This window comes from Cupressus sempervirens, chromosome 6 (genome assembly GCF_028749045.1).
Source record: "Cupressus sempervirens isolate cs-2001-9-10 chromosome 6, ASM2874904v1, whole genome shotgun sequence".
Lineage (NCBI taxonomy): Eukaryota > Viridiplantae > Streptophyta > Pinopsida > Cupressales > Cupressaceae > Cupressus > Cupressus sempervirens.
The window spans coordinates 432,318,755-432,339,705 of NC_143123.1; the positions used below are offsets into that span (position 1 = coordinate 432,318,755).

Below are 20,951 nucleotides of genomic sequence, written 5' to 3' on the forward strand. Positions count from 1 at the left end.
CTCAAATGATGATATGTATTGAATGTTTAGTGTCTGTGCTGAGTGCTCCAAAACCATCCATTTTATGCCTTCATTTGTACACAATATCTTTCTAGTTTCTTTCTACTTGGAAGCTCATTTCATTTCATATGATCATCTGAAAATTGTGTCACTCTAAGCTCTCAATTGTTTCCTCTTGATTGGTCATCTCATAACTTCTGATTTCTCTAACCTAATTAGTTTTTTCCTAGCAAGTCACTTGTTAATATAGTGATTAATAGTAAATACTATGATTTATCCTGATCCTAGTTTCAATATTGACTATGGTATTGTTATTATTCTAAGCCCTTTTGTTAAAGACTATATCTCTCGAAATAGTGGCATGTACTAGACAACCTATTCATCATGTATTTGAGAGACAATAGCCTTTACATAAATATAAGTTTCTTCTTATCATCTCTAGAGAAAAATATAAGACAACTCAGGACTCAAAAAAATTGAGTGTAAGCTAGAACCATACCCAGTGTTCTCATCATGAAAAAAATAGATCAAGTAACCATCATCCTCCTCCAGATCTAACCTAGAATCCCTAGGTATAAATATTACCTTAGTACCAAATCTTCCAGGTCCAAAGTCAAAAACCCCTAGCACATTGCCTCCAACTTCAATCTGAAACTTTCCTGCCTCAGGTTCTACTTGAAGATCAAACTTTATGATTCCCTTGACCTTAGCTACTGAATCTAGTGTAGTAGCATACACATAATGCTATTTTTTGCATGCATTTTCAATCATAAAGTAGAATTAGATATTTCCCAATCAACATTGTATCCAAGGCAACAAGATCGACCAAAAATGGAGACAAAATCAGAGATGTAGTGTTCTATGAAGAGGGTATGTATCAGTATAATCACTCGGAATTGTCTTACCTGCCAATATACTTTTCATTAATCCTTGGAAAATCTACTGCAAACTTGGACAATTTCTTTTGTGAAGCCTTCCCACTCTTTAAATTGAAATGCATCTCATATTTGATCACCAAAGTAAAATAGATAATACCTGATGACTCATCCTTTATTTATGCATGGGTTAGTAAGTGAAGCACAAAAGAACTAGTTAAGTTGAATAGTTCACATACAATTTATTCTGGAAATTTTTGGTAGATTTAGTAGTTTGGTAGCACAAACCATCTCATCTGAAGATCATTTTTGGCATATTGAGGCAGTATACCAAAATGTGCTTTCATTGTACTATCGTAAGAAATAATGAATTTTCCATCCTTCACCATATCCTGAGATAGCAACAAGTAAAATTGAGCAATTTGATTTATTCTTGAGAGATGTATAGACAACCTCTATCCTATATTTTCTTTATGAAGAAAAAAAATGATTTAAGTTCTAAGGCTTTAAATACATTATTCATACAATTGAATTATTTGAGTTTAGATAGTTTCCAATAACTTCTCCATACTCTTCAAATAGCAAGGCAATAATATAAGACTACTCTAAAATAAAAATACCTTTGGGGAAAAATAGAGAGGAAGATTGATGAAAATTGCATAGTTATCAGTTATTGCAAAGTCATGCATTATGACAGGCTTTGAAAGAATTATGCTACCTATATTTGGATCAATCTTTGGGTGTGCAGTGAATGAATGAGTTAATTTCTCATCATAACCCATCAATCCAAGAGTTTGCAAATCTCCATCTTCAAAGACTCGAAGAGCATCTGCAAAGGAGAAAATAAGAAATAAGTTCAATATAGGATTACTTTTCCTTCCCTAAAACACTAAATAGTTTCTTAGATCTATTGTATCCTATTGTGAAATGAGAAAATATTCAATCATCTCACAAAATAAAACATTGAAAATATGTCAAATATGCCTAGTTCAATAGTCATAAATAGAAAAATAATAATAAATAGATTGAAAATTAAGTCTATGTTATTTTAGATATTAAGAGAACAATTAAGACAAAAATTTACCTGTGCCAAAAACCCTCCAATCGCTAGACCAATAATCAAACCAATTCCCCACGTAGTTGTCACCTGATAAATGAAAATAAATCCAATCAACTAGCATAATGTTTTATTATTTTATAGGAAACAAGTTTTTTGAATAGTATTTATTTGCAGAGCTTGAATCACCAATATTGTCAATAATTGATTATATATGTCTATTCAACACTTTACTTTGAATGCAAGCACATCATATTTTGTACTTGAATCAAAATTTAATTTGACTATAAGACAATGAATAAATGACACTAGTTTGCATTCATTTCATCGATTAGTAAATTGAAAAAATAAAAATAAATTACATCAAATGAATATACCATCTTACCTTAGTTGGATCAATAATTCCTGCAGCCATCAAATCTTCATAACCACCTGTAGCAACATGGTATCCATAATTGGGATTATCATTGGAAATGACCTGTAAGAAGACAAGGATAGGGCTGTCATTTTATTACCATGAAGACTAGAAAGAGTTATTCGCATCCAGTACGACATCAAGTGAAATTGAATAAGATTGTACACCCAAGCACAACATCAATTTACTTAAATTCAATAGGCTTCATAAGACTAGAAAGAGTTGCCTGCATTTAGGCTGATGTCCAATGAAATTGAATAGGACATACCCAAGAAAAAGAGCTTAAATCAACAAGATTCTATTGAATAGCTATGAAAGAATTGAGTTTAAATATACTTGATTCCATTCAACAATTTCTTAGGAGTTGTTTTAACCTTTTCAACCACAACACTTCCATTTACTCTTGCATTCTTTGCAATTAGTTTCACCAAGTAGCTCAAAGCTTGTTTAACAATACCTACACCATTCTGCAGACATCAAAGAACCAAAAAATTTCAAAGCCAAATGTTACAAACACATTGTAGAGCTAAGTCTTATATGACAAAGCATTATCTACATATCCATTAAGGATTATAAAGCCACTTCCATGCCAACCATACTTGCTCGTGTAGCAAACACAAAATTAAGCTACCTTACATTCCTCATTTTCAAGTGTATCTCTAATAGCATCAACCTTTTGCAACAAGCCTCAAAAGAGCACACCATCTGCCAACAACAATGCCCTCTTCAACACCTGCATGTTTATAGAAATTAATTAGTGAATTTCTCCAATGCAATTAATATAACTTCAATTAATTTTTCATTCTATGAGGGAGGATTAAAGGATAGTAGAAAAAAGAATTAGTCCTCTTTACACCATTGGAGAATAGTAGACATAAGACTTTTTCATTCTATACACAAATGGTTTAATAGTTAATTTTTTCTAGCATAGGAATTGGCATAAGAGTTTTATGCATTCATATCAAATGACAAAGTTATTTATAGAGAAGACGGCCATACCTTTGTAGCATTTAAAGAATCCTCCACTCGTAACTTCTTTTCCTTCAACTTTGTCTTTGTTTGTGCTCCTACCTATCAATCATACTTCTTATCATCCATCACCTAACTTGGCTCATGCTTATTTATTATCATAATGATATAGGCACAATAAAGCCTATCTTAATGAATGATATAAATTGACAAAATTTATCTATTATGCAAAGTATTTAACAGTGAAACACTACATAAGACTAGACACATTTCAATAACTTCACCTGCATAACTGCAACTCCCCTAGATAGTTTAGCAATCCTTTCATTAAATTTTTCTTTCTCATAATCTTGTTCAGAAACTTAGAAATAAAGAAAATATTCAATTGTCAAATACATTCTACAAGCTAGGTTGACAATAGCACAATTCTCTAATGAGTTATTCTTTTCCAATATATTGATATGCTCAAACCATGATGAGATACTAGGTGCAGATAAAGGAGAAATAACATAAAGAATAAAACTAAAGTGCTCTAATTACAAAGCATAAGACCAATAGTCCTTGTTAAGGCCCAAAGAAGACACACACAGAGACAAGAAGGCATACTTCAATCATACTCCTAATTTGATTAACTCTTCTCTCAATAGCCTCCTCAGTCATTCCATCACTAACTATTGTTGTTGAATCTTTTGTTAGCAATATCTTGGTAGTAGTTCCTAGAACCTCATTCCCAACAGTGTCAAGGGCCAACCCCACTTCATCTCTAATGACAGTGCCTACATTAGAATACATGGTTCAGATGTTTATAGTTGTCTATATTACTGAATAACATATTAGGAGAATGAACTCTAAAATAACATAATCCTAAGCTAACAACTTACTTTTTGCACTCAATTTAAACTCATGTTCAAAATATTAAAAAGGCTACTTCATTATGGCCTATGAAAAATTGATCAACATAATTAACATTGGATAGAAAACTACCATGATAATTGATTAAGAGACAAAAATTTAGGGTTCACTTGATAATCATACTACTAAATAATACCTCCAATCAACACAACAATGTCATCCAAATACTAACTTTTCCTTCCTCCAAATCTAGGAGCTTTTAAAGCAAAAATCTTTGGTGCACCTCGAAGCTTATTGATGACAAGGTTAGCCAAGGCTTCTTGCTCAATGTCTTCAGCAATTATTAAGCTAAGATAACTACCATGAATTGCATCTTCCAATATGCCAGTGATGCATAGAACCTCTATCTACAAGAGTCATTCTATGAAAATTCCTACAAAAATAACAAAGTTCCAAATAAAAGCAAACAATAATGTGCTACTCATCTTGCATCCTATGCCTTCCTACACCTAAGTTATTAATATCTTTAATTTATGAAATAGTAAATGCTGCCACCAAAATCTCTTCAAATTCTCAAGCTACCAACTAGCATCTTGTATAATATTTCTACACTTCGATTCTCATTCAGTCACCTCAAGCTACAAGAGCCTCTTCTCATATAAAAAGAATGTTGCCTTTAAAAAATTAAGTTATGCCTCTCAAATCCTAATTCTATTCCAACCTATGGCAGCCTCATGATCAGATATCTATATGCCATAGAGATGTGCTAAGGAGACATCATACTAAGACAGCTCTATGGTCTACTACTCAAACCCTAGTAAGCTCTCACAAACAAAAGATTAGACTTCACTATCAGAGACTAAAATTTTACAATAGAAAATCTAACAATTATACTTACAGTTTAGTAATAGGATGAGCCACTACCACCTAAGTATCCACCACCCATGCCACAACTCAAATACAAAGATGAGCAAGAACCTCCACCAATCTGAATACAACAGGAACTATTTAATATTGTTACAATATTAAACAAATCAAAATAGAGAGATATCAAGTTACATACATCAGCACTGCTAGATGACAAATAGTCATTGCCAAAAACCCCTTGAGCTTAAGGGATGAAACCTAGCCACACCAAAAAATATCTCTTTTATTAAATAGAAGAAGTTTGAGTGCAATGTTTTGAATTGAATACATGATTATCACACATGAGTACAATGTTATCAAATAAATACATGAGTACCATTTGCTTAAAAAGCTTATTCTAGAGCCAAACTCTTTCCTTACCTAATAGTTTGATCTTCATGTTTTCATATTTTTCCTATTCTTGGCATTATGAAGCCAATATTCCAAATACATTTTCTTTGTGAGACTCTTATGCCTGTAATTGTATGCATTCAGATTGTTTGAAATCGTGCAGAATTGACAACATCAAGCCAACTTTGTAAAAAGCATATAGAAGGATGGCAATACAGAGTCTCCCCATATTACTACTTCTATTGCAACATTTGAAGAATCATATAAAGCTACTCATAAATTTAGTGTATTTTTCAGCTAGTAAACCAAACAAACCTTACTTGTGCAATAGTTTTGGTGACAATAAAGAGATTTTAAATGATAAGCCAACAGTGAGCTATATTTTGTAGTAAAGTGTCAACTGGGAGCTCAAGGTCAATGGCATCCTACACACTCCATTTAAGAAACTTGATAGATTAGTGGAAAGGTTATAATATCATATTGCAAACTCAATAATTTGGTCCTTGAAGTATCAATTGCTCATCTATTCCATCATTGTGCAAAATATAAACTGGAAGATATTGAGAAGTGCCTCGAAAAGTATCAGATGATGGGATGATGTTTCATTTTCTTGGAACTATAAAAAAAAATAGAATATCTTAAAAATTATAGGCAATATCATAAATCAATGAGAAGCTCCATCCAGATGAGCATAAGTCCTTTTTCTTATGTTTCTAGAATATTTGCCCCTGATTTTGTTATGGACATTGATTTTCAATGTGGTCATGTGCATTGTTCCATGAAGTACTATTTCCAAGCATCCATAAGGCATATATCCTACTTTATGATGGTAGATGCTTCCCTAGGTGTGTCATCTCTTGTGTTGCATTTCTTGGTGTGACAATGCAAAAAAGGCATTGGCATGTCTAGGCTCCAGGATCTCTTAGCTCCCCTTTAGCAAACCTCCACAAGCTTTCCCTTTCACACATAGCACTTGATACCTCCCAGTATACTTCACTTTCCCTACCATCTACATGTTTGACCATGGTCAAACACATCACAACCTTCATTTTCACACTGACAAGATGCAACATAGGAGATGACAAAATAAAGGAATTGAGTCAGTATTTATCTTCATCAAGCAATAGGCATACACATGATAGTTTCTAAACTATAAATTATGTTATCTTCAATCAAAGGTTGATGTGGATTTTGTTTATGGATGCATAAAAATCATTACAACTACCAACAAGAGGAAAGGAGGAGCTCAAGTAGTTCATATATAGGCTTTCATAGAAAAATTTCAGCGTTAGATCCTTAGAGAGAAATATTAATTGAAAAAAAATGGTAAATGATTGAGCTTTTTAAGAAAGAATCCAACTCTGAAACCAAGATCCAATCCTAGACACAACAAAGCCAAAACAAAAGGGACCAAATGAATTTGGTGCAAAAGACAACCCTTAATAATGGCAACAAAGCCAAGGGTGTGTTGCTTCCGTGGTCAAAAGAAGATCAATTTAAAAAAAATTTAAAAAAACACATCTTCAAAATATCAATCTCTCAAGCATGATTTTAGGGTTCAAATCCCCAAGTTAATATGGTAGCATACTCCATGAATAAATTTTTATTGCATCACATGATCAAAAGATAAGTACATTTCTAGCTAGTTCATTTTAGCTCTCACGAGATGATTATGTTGCTTTTCCTATCTATTCTAAAAACCTCACATTTTAGTTCTCTAGAGGCAATTACATTGATCCTCCTTATTCTAAACTAGTTCACTTTCCAGTTCCACTCATTTCTCTGTATCATCTTCTATTTTAATACTTTGTTTCTTGTTGAAATTATATGAATACAAGCTAGGAAAAATTGCCACATCTTCATTCTTGTAATTTTTTATTTCTTTGAAATGAGTAGCTAAGAGTTACAAGTTTCTTCACACACATTTGTTATGTTTATATTATTATTCTGCATTATTTTCTAATGAACAATACTAATCATTTATGGATAAAAATGGGAAATATTGGTGTTGCAAGTGGATTTTTTAGTAGGATGCAATTTGTGTATGCCATTTACTGCCTATGTCATTGTAAGTCAATAAAACAAAACCAAAGGCTTAAGACCACTTGAAATATTTATTTATTATATGAATACTCACCAATCCATCTCTAAAACATTCCCCTCAACCCATACACAGCTTCTATGGAAAATCTCAATGTTGTAATTTATCCTTAATTATTGTACCTTTTCACCACACATATAAAAGTCACAAGGGGAACCAATTATGCTTGTAATTTCACAAGCCTCATCATAACATATGAATATTTCTATCTACTTTATTCTCTAATTTAACTACAAAAGCACTTTGACCAATGTATCGCAATGGGTTACCTGCCTTGGGCTTGCAGAATCTGTGATGTCCCCATACTTAAACCAATAATACTAAAGTAATTGTGCACTTTGTGATCAAGAGGTGGCAGTCCTTGAACAACAATAGCAATAGAAGTTAGAATAATTATAAGATATATGTTAGTAGAAGAATAAGATGTGGAAAGCTGTGAAGTCTTAAAAATAAGACAGTTTCCCTAATTGCATTAGGAAGAATAAGGGTTAGTTCCATTTGATGATCCCCTTCAAGAAGGATGGTGAACATTCTATACATCTTCATTTTCATTAGCATCAGACACTCTATGTTGTATGGGTAAACCATTGAAAAGGACTATCAACATGACATCTTCAAACTAGTCATCATTTAAACTATAAAGCAATAACTATCACAAGATTATCCATGATCAAATGGTGAAGGATCCTCAAAATGACATCTAGTATTGAGCAATCATTCCTAGATGAAGGAAAGTACTCATATTAGAGAATCACAACTATGGATAAATCATGATTTAGAACTATTTTCACTAATAGCTCAGATATCAATCTGCATCATACATGGAAGAAGTTGAAGAGCAGTCAATACAAATCAACATCATGAGAAGAAGTGATTTGGTTAATGAACTAATTACTAAATCAATATGGAGTGATACAAAATAGCAAATGAGGAATTTGTAATGGGTATTCTGGTTCCCAAGTGCTAATAAGTATGATAACTAGTATGAAGATCAAAAACCAAGTGATAATTGATCATTGATCATATGTATATCCAATGATGGTCCATGATTACTATGTAACAGGATGATACACAAATCAGGAGAAGTTGTATCAATAAATATAAATAATCAAGAGGACATCAATCAACATATGACTGAGCAATAATAAGCATACAACACTCATAGCTAATACCAATATGGAGGAATAGTAATTATGTTATGATAATGATTAAGTGAAAAAATGACAAACTTTAAGATCTATTGAACCAATGAACCATATTATTATACTAGCTCATGCACACTGACTAGTGAGATTATTACTATTGGCATCCAATAAGGAGCATATTATAATCAATAACTAAAGTTTGATTAATTATTGAATGAAAGGATGAAAATCCAACAAGGAAAAGGTGCATCTAGAAATGATCATGAAGGGATACAATCTTCATTATTAAAAAATGTTATACTAAATGATCTTATTGTTAGAAGACTTGTAACAGAAAGGTGCAATTAGCAAAGGAAATGAAGGGACACGAGACATGTCCCATACAATGGCACTCCTCACTCAAGGATGCAGATATAAGAAAGTTTTTCCATTGATCATTAAAAAATACAATACAAATTAGACAAAACACAAAACAATTTAACACAAATGTCCTATATTCATTCAAAGAGGTTCTTCTAAATCTATTTCTTCTTTCAGTCATTTTATCTTTATTATTCCTAGCTAAAAGAAATGAATATTTCTAAGTTTTAAATCTACATGAATAGAGTACAACTTTTATTCAATAGAGGTATGAAGAATACTCATGATAGATAGTTGTTGTCAGTATGCTCTAGAATACTATCAGCTGGCTTGTTCTCATATGTTTTGATTGTCTCCAAGTAACGAGCACACTCTTCCAACTGCAATCTCCAAACAACAATCCTAAATAAAGACAAAAAAATTCTCTCATTTAAGGGAAAAAAAATTGCACATGTTATTTACAATAGGAATAAGGGACAATATATCCTCAAAAGGTGTGATTAAAAAAAAGCACACATAATGAAATCGGTAACTTAGATAAATTGCAGTGAGATATTTCCTCAAGTGGCATGTGCAGAAAATCAAACATTAAAATCAATCGAAGATTTATATTTTCTACAAGAATATCAATAATAAGCTTATTTACATGTATTTCAACTTTAATTTTCTCTGATTCATACATAACATCTTGGTGCTAATATCTAACCAATACATTATTGAAAATAAGTCCAAATAAATGATTTTTACTGGATTATAGTAGCATAGAGAAGGTAGAGGTATCCTCACAAGGAATTCACTATGTTTTAGCATATGCAAAAAGAAGGCCTCCAGCTTGATTGATTTACATCTGTCAGTGTATTTATAGCTTGTACACAAATTTGGAGCTCTACAATAGGCTATGGATATCCATGAAAGGAAAGACATCTTGTGAGATGTTGTACTTGCAACTACCCTCGTATGGGGAAGGATAGATAAGGCATTTGAACTATTTGATAGAATGCCTACCCAAAATGTGGTTCTATGAAATGTTATGATTTTAAGCTATGCACAAAATGGGTTTCATGAGAAAGCTTTAAACAATGAAATGCAATAAGAAGGTGTAAAGATAGACTTGGTGACCTTTACTAGAATCCTTCATGCCTAAGAAAATTCATAGATTTAAAACTAGGTATGGAAATCCATCAAAGCATGAAGAATACAAAGATGTTGTCAAATATTGTAATTATAACTGCTCGTGTAGACATATATGTAAAATTAGGAAGCATAGACAAGGCACGTGAGCTGTTTGATAGAATGTTAGATGCATTCTTGTCGACTACAATGTTTGTAGATTATGAATAAAATGGATTTAATAAAAAAACTTTAGAAACATTCAAGGAAATTTTGATTGTATGGATATATTTACTTGGTTCTTGCAAATTTCAAATGAATGTAGGCTTAGGAGTATTCACAGTGAATCTACTTTTTAACCCAATTCTTAAAACATATTGAAGCAGAGTGCAAGCTTTGCCCATGAAAGATATTGACCAGGAAAAGCTTTAAGCCCAAATTATTGGTGAATTGATTAATATTTAACATGGAAATATAATGAAATGTTGAAGACATGATAACATCAGTAATCTTTTAAGGCTATCAATGTTGCTTGGGCTTCAAACCCTTTTGATATGCCAGCAACAAGTAGAGGAAGGGGGCGAGGTCAACTAGATTTTTTATCCCTTTGTCATAAGAAAAGCATAAACGCTCGAAGAAAATTCAAGTTAGGGTAGAGGATATGGTAGGTCTTGGATGCAAAGTCCCAATTATTGATGTAAACACTACAGATAAAATGCAACAAGATGCAAGGAAACCACAGGATCTAGTAGAAAGTGATCATAAAGTGAGTTGTAGAAGTACCATTAAGTCTCAACAATCTAATAGTGAGAATATAGACAAAAGTGGACCACAATCTTCTTTTAATGAAACTATAAAAACAAATCACACTATTTAATAATATTACCAAATCAATTATTGATCGTCAGTCTAATTCTTCCATGACCCAACAACTAAGGTATCATCTAAGGTGGTAAAAGTATGTGTGTGTTAAGATCCAACCCACAATCAACATCTTCCGTGAAAGAAAAGGTAGCATCAAAGGAAGTAGTAGATTTGATCATCACACGAAACAACATCTAGTGGTCATCTAGCAGTCCCAAATTTGATAAGTCTGGTATCTAATCTCATTCTCTTCAAAACCCTTGTGAAAATACTGAAAACCTATGCACATGAAACACAAAGTGAAAGTGAGGAATGTTTCTTTTTTTTTTAATGTATAAGCCTCATGTTGGTTTAAATTTTGACCAACATAGAGCTCACATGTAAAAAAAAGAAATTTGTTGCCTTAACATTCCAACTAACCTAAACTTATTTAGTTAATGATTGAAAATTTTGGTAGAAAAATGAGGTTAAATGTAGTAGTGTGGTTGCGGTTCCTTGAATGCAGTTCTTTTGACCCACTTTTCTAGTTGCCTATCACCTCACCCTTGTCTGCATTGGGGATGTTCTTCTATTATTTCTCATGCTTCCTTGGTTCTATGAAGTGAGTTATCTATTCAATATTTGTTCCTATGTACTAGGCAGATGTAGTGGTTGGGTACCTATGCATTTTGGTGAGATGGATCATTTACCATAAAGACACTTTTCTTTCTTTTCCTACTTTGGCTATAGCCTTCCATGTTTGATTGATCGGCTCTTTAGGATTTGGTGTTTCATGTCATTTGTATCTTTGAGTTAAGTTTTTTTCCTTTTTGTGCCTCTTGATTCAATGTAGATTATAGTCTTCTCTACTTAGTTATGTTCTTTTTCAGTGGAGGTTCTTCAGATTAGTAGTTACTTTTGATAGAGCTTTGTAGCGTCTACATGCTTCAGTGATGTTCTTCATGATCAACTTGTGTTCCTATCTTTTGGGGCATTCCCTAGTTTGGAGGCTTCTTCAGTCCTTCACTAGTTATTTTCAACATATTTTCCATCTCTTTTTGGAGTAATGTTTTTCCCACATGGTTTTCTCTATTTCTCCTCTTTTCAAAGATTTGGTTGTGCTTGGGTACCTCATCAAGCCTTGTTTTTTAGGACCCAAATTTACTTTCAGTAGTAGTTTATAGGTTTTTAGCTACTCCCTAAGTTTATCTTAAGGAGGGACGTTAGATTAATAAAGTATTTACTTATTAATTAAATTATTAAGCTACTTATTAACTCTATTTCACTTAAACTAAACTTTAGGCATATAATAATTAATTCTTTTATTAATTATTATAAAGCAATCTAAGTTTTACCTTTTAGGGTTTTAGATCTCCTTTTATAAGGATATATACCTCATTGTAATTTACTAATTCATTCACTTTTTATAATAGATATTTTTATTTTTCTCATCAAGAATGTCTCATTTATGGATATGGGAATTTCAACCTCTGTAGCTTTTGCTTCTCTCTTTTTCTGATAGGTGTTTGCATGCAGGTGATTCTTGGGAGTTGTGGGGTTGATCTTTCATCAACTTCAACAAGTAGTAGTCAAATGGTGGTTCAAAATAAGATCCCAAAATAATGCCTTTTAGATTTTAGACCTAGTCCTCGTTTGGGACAATGCCCACAAGAAGAAAGGTAAGCACACCAAGTTCCAACAACTCTGAATTGGGCCTTATTAGATCTCAAAGATCTATGAGGATAATACCTATCATCTTAGTTTGCTAACTAGAGAGCTTTTCTCCTTTATTGTTAATGGATATTTTATCAAACATTAATTTGAATGAAGAAATGGGATAAGAGTTTCCATTCCCTCTTTGTTGTAGTATATGTATAGTTTCTTTTAAATATCAATTAGGTGTTCCTTTGGGTTCACCTCATAAATTAATTTTGCTTCTTTTTCTAGGGCTTTTTTAGCCCTTGTAAAAAGTTTGTTCGGGTCCTAGTTTTTTGTTTTCCTCTTGGTTTCTGTTTGGTCTTTTCAAGGGGCTTTGTTTCTTTTTCCTCCAAGTAGGCAAGAATTCTTCACATGACACTATGTAACTCAATGAAAATCTATCCTATGGCATTCAAGTACTCTTTTTCTTACCTTAAAAATTCCCTCTTGCCCTATTTTTGTCAGTTAAAAATAACAAGTATTAACTTGAGTAATGGTCAACCTTCATCAAATCCAGACAAGTTTGATCATATCTTAAGCTAATGCAAAGACTAACTAAGTTGGAAAGAAAAGGGAAGAGGAGAATCATTATAAGAATGGAATGATTTGATTGAACATGCTCAAACTTGATGAAATTAAATGCTAAGTGGTATCTCGAGAAGTGGGTGCCTTTTTCCTTCCAATCAAAAATAAGAAAATGCTAAGGATGGGATGGTAAAAAAATTACCTTCGCATGAACTAATTAAATTTGTCAATTCTAGGGAAAAATGTACTACCTTCCATGCCTTGAAAAACAATAAAGAACAATGGAGGAAGGAGATCCTTAATTCCCAAACTTTCACGATATCCAATAAAAGTTGACTAAAGGAAACCTTGAGCGAGCCTAGTTTCTTTATTTTCTTTAGGAGTTGAATGATATACCCCCTTTCAAAGTACACACTTCACAACATGACATTGATAAGTTCATAGATTATGGTGAGTTAGGATTTTTAGACTTGGAGTTCATGCAAAAAGGGATATGCTTCACAAAGGTAAGTGTTGGGTGATGCGACGCGCTCCCCTGCCCACAGGTGGTTAATTATGTGGTGTTCCATGTTCACTAACAGTCATCGCTTTTTGGTGCAACAGAAAATGGGCCCAACAATTGGCATCAGAGCCTGGTTTTCGCCTGGTCATGGGTTCAAATCTCCCCGGTGCCTTCCTAACCCGCGTAAGCACCTGGTAAGCACATCAAGGGGGAGATTGTTGGGTGATGCGACACGCTTCCCTGCCCACAGGTGATTAATTATGTGGTGTTCCATTTTCACTAACAGTCATGGCTTTTGGCACAATGACAAATGGGCCCAACAATTGGTATCAGAGCCTAGTTTTGGCCTGGTCATGGGTTCAAATCTCCCCAGTGCCTTCTCGATCTGCATAAGCACTTGGTATGCGCATCGAGGGGGAGATTGTTGGGTGATGCAATGTGCTCCCCTACCCACAGGTGGTTAATTATGTGGTGTTCCATGTTCACTAACAGTCATGGCTTTTGGTGCAATGGAAAATGGGCCCTACAATTGGTATCAGAGCCTGATTTTGGCTTGGTCATGGGTTCAAATCTCCCCGGTGCCTTCCTGACCCGCATAAGCACATGGTATGCGCGTCGAGGGGGAGATTGTTGGGTGATGTGATGCACTCCCTTGCCCACAGGTGGTTAATTATGTGGTGTTCCATGTTCACTAACAGTCATGGCTTTTGGTGCAACAGTAAATGGGCCCTACAATCGACGCGCTCCCCTGCCCACAGGTGGTTAATTATGTGGTGTTCCATGTTCACTAACAGTCATGGCTTTTGGTACAACAACAAATGGGTCCTAAAATTGGTATCAGAGCCTAGTTTTGGCCTGGTCATGGGTTCAAATCTCTCTGGTGCCTTCTCAACCCGTGTAAGCAACTGGTATGCGCGTCGAGGGGGAGATTATTGGGTGATGCAACACGCTCCACTACCCACAGAGATTATTAGATTGCGGTGACTAATCAGGAAAGTACTGTACATATTTCATAAATAGTGGGGTTCAAAAAAAAAAATTGGGCCGTGGCCAACATGGTAGCTAACATATTATGGCCGACATATGGCCAACATGTTATAACCCTAAAGCGGTTTAATACTTGTATAAAAGGGCTTAGGGTTGGGTATTTTTCATTATGTTGTGATGCAAAATTGGTTCTTGCAATGGTATTGAGTTGTAAGGGATTACGGATTGTAATCAGGTTGTAATCACTGGATTGTAATAAGATCGAACTTGTTGTTTGGTGGACATAGCCCAAGGATTGGGTGAACCACGTTAAATCTTGGTGCCTTGTGTTCATTTCTGTGTGATCTTTTATTTTTCAGTTATTGGTTATATTTGCATGTAATTTTTATTTATGTTCGTGGTTTATCCTAACAAGTGGTATCAAAGCGAGGTTGTCTTTCAGTTATCCTCTACAAGAAAGTCTCACAGTTAAGTGGGAGTCTCACAATTGAGTGGGAGCGATGGCAGATGAGGGTAAGCTGAGGGTTGATAGGTTTAATGGGTAGAACTTCCAATTATGGAAGATGCAAATGGAAGACTATCTATATCAGAAGGATTTATGGAAGTTGTTGGAAGGAAAAGCCAAGAATCAGGGAACTATGTCAGAGGCTGAATGGGATCTTTTGGACAGAAAGGCACTCTGAAGCATTCGGTTATGCTTGGCACCATCAATGGCATTTAATATTACAAAATCAAAGACAACAGAAGATTTGATGAAAACCCTAGCGACACTGTATGAAAAGACCTCCGCTTCAAACAAGGTATTTCTCATGAAGCGTTTATTTAATATGAAAATGGTAGAAGGTGGATCTATTGCAGATCATTTAAATGAGTTTAATACTATTACTAGTCAATTATCTTCTGTGGGTATCAATTTTGATGAAGAAATTAGGGCTCTCTTGATTTTTTGCTCTTTACCTGAAAGCTGGAATGGCTTGGTAATGGCTATGAGTAATTTTGTTCCTGGATCTAGTACCCTGAAATATGATGATGTGATTGGTGTTATTTTAAGTGAGGAAACTCGTAGAAAATCCTCAGGTGGATCTACATCAGGAAGTGCTTTGAATGCACAAAGCAGGGGCAGAATGACTGAAAGAGGAAGTAACTTTGGAAATCATGGAAAATCAAGAGGAAAGTCAAAGGGGAGGAGGTCTCAATTGAGAGGACCAAATGATTACTAGTACTATGGAAAACCAGGGCACAAAAAGAAAGATTGTTGAAATCGAAAGAAAAATGAAGGAGATAAATTAGATGGAGACAAGGAGGAAAATGTGGTAAGTAACAAATCCAAAGAGAATGCTTTGCTTCTATCTTTAGAGAGTGTTGATGATTCATGGGTTTTAGATTCTGGTGCTTCATTTCATGCTACACCTCATAGAGGTTATTTCATTGATTATGTCCAAGGGGATTTTGGGCTTGTTTATTTGGGGGATAATGAACTCTGTCAGATTGTTGGAAAGGGAAAAATTAAGATTAAGTTATAGAATGGGAATCATTGGCTACTACATGAGGTAAGACATGTTCCAAAACTAAGTAGAAATTTAATTTCAGCAGGGCAACTCAGTGATGAGGGTTGTGTAGTTACTTTTAATGATAAAAATTGGAAGGTTTCAAAAGGTTCCCTTGTAGTAGCAAAAGGTGTGAAAGTAGGCACCTTATATCTTTGTACAGGTCATATTGTTCCTTCTACTTTGATTGTTTCAGAGAAAATGAATGTTCAAGAACAATTGTTGTAGTTGAGCAGGGAGAACAAATAGCTGTTGTAGATTCTGATACAACACTGTGGCACAATAGACTTAGGCACATGAGTGAGAAAGGTATGAAAGTACTTCATTCAAAGAAAGTTTTACCAGGTTTGAAATGTGTGAATATGGATTTCTGTGAAAGTTGTGTGTATGAAAAACAAAAGAGAGTGAGTTTTGTAAAGACAGGGAAGGAAAACAAAAAGGAGAAATTAGAGCTTGTGCATATAGATGTATGGGGACCATCATAGGTATCTTTCCTTGGTGGCTCTCATTATTATGTTACATTTATTGATGACGCAACTAGAAAAGTATGGGTTTATTTCCTTAGACAGAAATTTGATGTATTTCAAACTTTTAAGAAATGGAAATGCTTGGTTGAAAATGAGACTGGTAAGAAATTAAAATGTCTCAAATTTGATAATGGTGGTGAGTATTGCAGTCATGAATTTGAAGATTATTGCTCCACTAATGGTATTCGTAGACAAAAAACTATTCCAAGGACTCCACAAGAAAATGGAGTGGCTGAATGCATGAACAGGACTATAATGGAGCGTGCAAGGAGCATGAGGTTGCATGTTAGGTTGCCCTTACACATGTGGGTGGAGGCTGTCAATACTGCAGTATATTTTATTAATAGAGGTCCCTCTACTCCTTTGGGCTATGGTATTCTAGAGGAAGCATGGACTGGTAAGAAGATGAGTTATTCTTTTCTCAAGACCTTCGGTTGTGAAGCTTTTGCTCATATAGACTCTGAAAATAGAACCAAGCTAGAAGCTAAATCAAAGAAATGTGTCTTTGTTGGATATGGCATTAATGAATTTGGTTATAGGCTTTGGGATTTTGAAAATCTTAAAATTGTTAGAAGTCGGGATGTCATATTCAATGAGAAAGTGTTGTACAAAGATCTATTGCAGCAACATGAGAAGAAAGAAGATGATTATGTAGTGCTAGATGATACTCCAAAAGTTGATGTTCCAGCCATTCCTCATGATGTGCAACAACTGCAACAACAAATACCACACACACCAGTAAATGTTAGATGGTCAATGAGGCAAATTAGACCTCCACAAAGGTTTTCTCCCTCTTTGTATTCTATTTTACTTACTGATGCTGGTGAACCTGAAAGTTATGATGAAGCTATGCAGGTGGATACTAAGATTCAGTGGGAGTCTACAATGAAAAATGAAATGGACTCTTTGCTAAAAAATAAGACATGGGATTTGTGCAAGTTGCCTACAGGTAAAAAGGCTTTACAGAATAAGTGGGTTTACAGGTTGAAAAAGATTTTTTGGATGTTTCATTTAAAAATGAGGATTTTGGGGGGTAGCTTGTAGAAATGACCTCCTGGGTAAAAAAAAACCTCACCATTGGATCCGGGTTGACATTTCCATAGATTTTGATATATAATATGCCCTAGTTTGGCCATGTTCAAAGGAAATGAAAGAGTTTTTTGATTTCAGCCCATGATGGTTGTCAAATTTAATCCCCTCGAAATTTTTGTCACTGAAAAAAAATTAAAAATGAAAAATCGCACTGAAAATAGTAAAAAGACTGTCTTAGTAAAATGGTCATAACTTTCTCTCAGAATATTGGATTTCAGAGTTCTTATAGGCGTTGGAAAGGTAATTCAGAGCACTACAATGTGGTATAAGTTTGGTTCTGTGATTTTGAGATTTTGTCAAATTTTAAGAGCCCTAAATTAAGATGTTATTTATTTTGAGCACGAATTAGGGCATAACTTGGGCATACAGAGTCGAATTTTGGACTTCAATTAGTCAACAAAAAGCTCTTGGAGAGCTCTACACATCGGTTCAAATTTGGTGTAGGTTTGGCATGATTTATTTGTTGATATATTAATCTAAACAGTTTATAGATATATTTTGACTATGGTAACATTGTGAGTTTATGGCATTGGAGATTTAAGATTTGATGTCATTGTATAGTCAGTTCATATTTCATATTGGTCTCGTGATGATATGGTTATCAGTGTTTGGATTTGGATATGCATGATGACTTGTTGGGTCTACAAGTTGTGCAATGTTGTAAGCGGTCTATACTTACAGGTTGCATTTATGGCTTGGTTATGGGTTGTCTTTGCCCATTGATCTTTCATTATTGATGCATATTTAAATTGGTGGCTTAGATTTGGGTTGTCTATGCCCTAAGTCACATGATTTACTATTTTTTCATGTAGAAGGGATGAGATGTTGTTACCAGGGACAGTCATGGTGGAGGATTGTGGTTGACTATTTTATGCTGACAGGTTGGACACTTTGAGAGATAGATGCTCAGTTCATGGATGTGATCATGGTGTCATGGATTTTGGCATGACATGACTGGATATACAGGTACATCCTTGATGTTCATTAGCTTGGATTTCTGATTTGGTTATGGTGGTATATCTTCTTGGTTGAGGATCATGGTTATTTGGTTTCTTTTAAGGATCTCATGATGTGCACTTTGAGTTCTTTGATGGTTTGATGCCTTGGTTGATTCTCATGGTTAGAGGATGGTTATTTTTCATCATGATGTCATGGATAGCTTGGATACACGATCTAGTCAGAGCTTGTGACTGTGATGGGGTGACAGTGCAGGATTAGTTCCTGGTTTGGTTTGGATCTTCATGCAGGAGATGGATTTTATGATGCCATGGGTGACTTGGTACCACGATTGAGTGGGAGTTGTTGGCATTGATATATTTATTGAGTGTTTGCAGATGTTGGAGGGTTTTTCTTAGATCCTATTGCTGCAGAAGTGTCTTTGAAATTTGCATGGTGCACTTGTTATCTTCATGGTGTGTGAAGATGGATAGATCTTAAGGACTCATGGAGTTCTTGGTTATCTTCATGGTGTATGCAGATGGTTCTTCCTGGTATGTGGAGATGGTTTTTCTTCCTGGTGTGTGGAGAGGGTTGCATCTTGAGGACTCACAGGATTCTTGGCAAAGGTGAGGTTTATGCTTTTATTTGACATGTTATCCTTGGTATAAGGATGGTTTCATTATTATGTCATGGTATACTCTTGATACGCATTTAGAGTTGTGACATGTTATAGTATGTTCATATGGAGCATGTTATCTCTTTGGATGAGATGGTTAGATCATGTTGTCATGTTTATGTTCCTAAGGCCATGGTTGGAACTTTGACATTGATCTTGGTTTAGTTTCTTAGTATTGAGTACACTGATCATAAGCTGGATACTTCATGATATTGCTATGTTGCATTTGGAGTTGGCATGGATTGATTGGTTATAGGTGCTCATGGATACTTAGAGATGGTGGTGATGTTGGTTTCTCTTAGATTAGAGAAGTATTTGTTGGGATGGTTGATGGTTTCAATAGGAAGTCTGAGGGGTAGTCACCTGATATGGACTTGAGAGGAGATTGTTCTTAGATGAGTCTTGGTTGGAGACTTGGGTATCTTGATGAGCATTCTCATTCCCCACTCTTGATCTACTCGACGGTTTGCTACTTGAGAGGTACAGCCCATTATTTTTCTTAGTTGCATTATATTTATGCTTGTCTTTCATGGATATGGATCTTGAGCTATGTTACATGAGTTAGTTCTAAGAGATGGTTTAGCATTGCTTATCTCCATGTGCATATGTTGTTATGGTGGTTGAATTTGGGAGATGGTTTTATATTGGGCATTTTCCTTGGTTTAGGAATGGTTTATTGAGTTTGATCTTCTTGTGAGAGACTTACATCCATGATTAGTTATATGGTATAGTTTGGGTGTTGTCGTGGCTTCTTGTTGGGGTTTTATGGAGGAGATCATACTTGCACAGTTTATATCTAGAGGTGTGTGTAGAAGGACATGATACAGGTTATGATTTGCATGGTTTCTCTTGGTCTTGGTTATCTTCCTGGATGTTCAGTTTTGCTTACATTGGATTCTAGAATGGTTACAAATTGTGATCACTGGTTTGTGCTCATGTATGTCATGTGAGAGATGACATGGTTATTTCTTTCTCTTTCTTCTGTTGGTTGTGGAGAATTTGGGAGACTATTGGAGACCTTTTATGAGAGTTTTTTTCTTGCAGGATATCAGTTTATGTATTGTGGATGTCCTTGATACTACATGGATTCACTTCTTTGAGATGTTGTGAGTGGATTGGTTATAGATTTGACATTATCTTTTGCAGTGGGAACTTCTTGGTATATATGTGGTAGGTGTTGCTCTTGAGGCTTGTGATTGCAGGTTATAGATTGGATATGTTGGTGATATGAGATTCACTTGTTATACCTTTGAGGTATGGATAGTTGGATGGGTTTGGCACTTTTCTGTGGGTGCTATTTCAGTTATGGATATTTTGACAACTACGAATACATGTGATTACCTTTGGATCAGGTTTTTTGTGCTTGGAATTTTAGTTGGTACAGGATTTTATGATCTTCTACTGTGACAGGTTGGGTGGTTTTCTCTTTGGATGGCTTCTATGTATATCCAGTGGCAGTGGCATAATAGGAGGT

General features: G+C 34.7%; 1 pseudogene; it reads right to left on the reverse strand.

Annotated features, from left to right (window-relative positions):
- Positions 1–1,656: 1,656 nt before the first annotated feature.
- Positions 1,657–20,951, reverse strand: part of LOC149552895 (chaperonin 60 subunit beta 2, chloroplastic-like) — a 122,057-nt pseudogene continuing 102,762 nt past the window's right edge.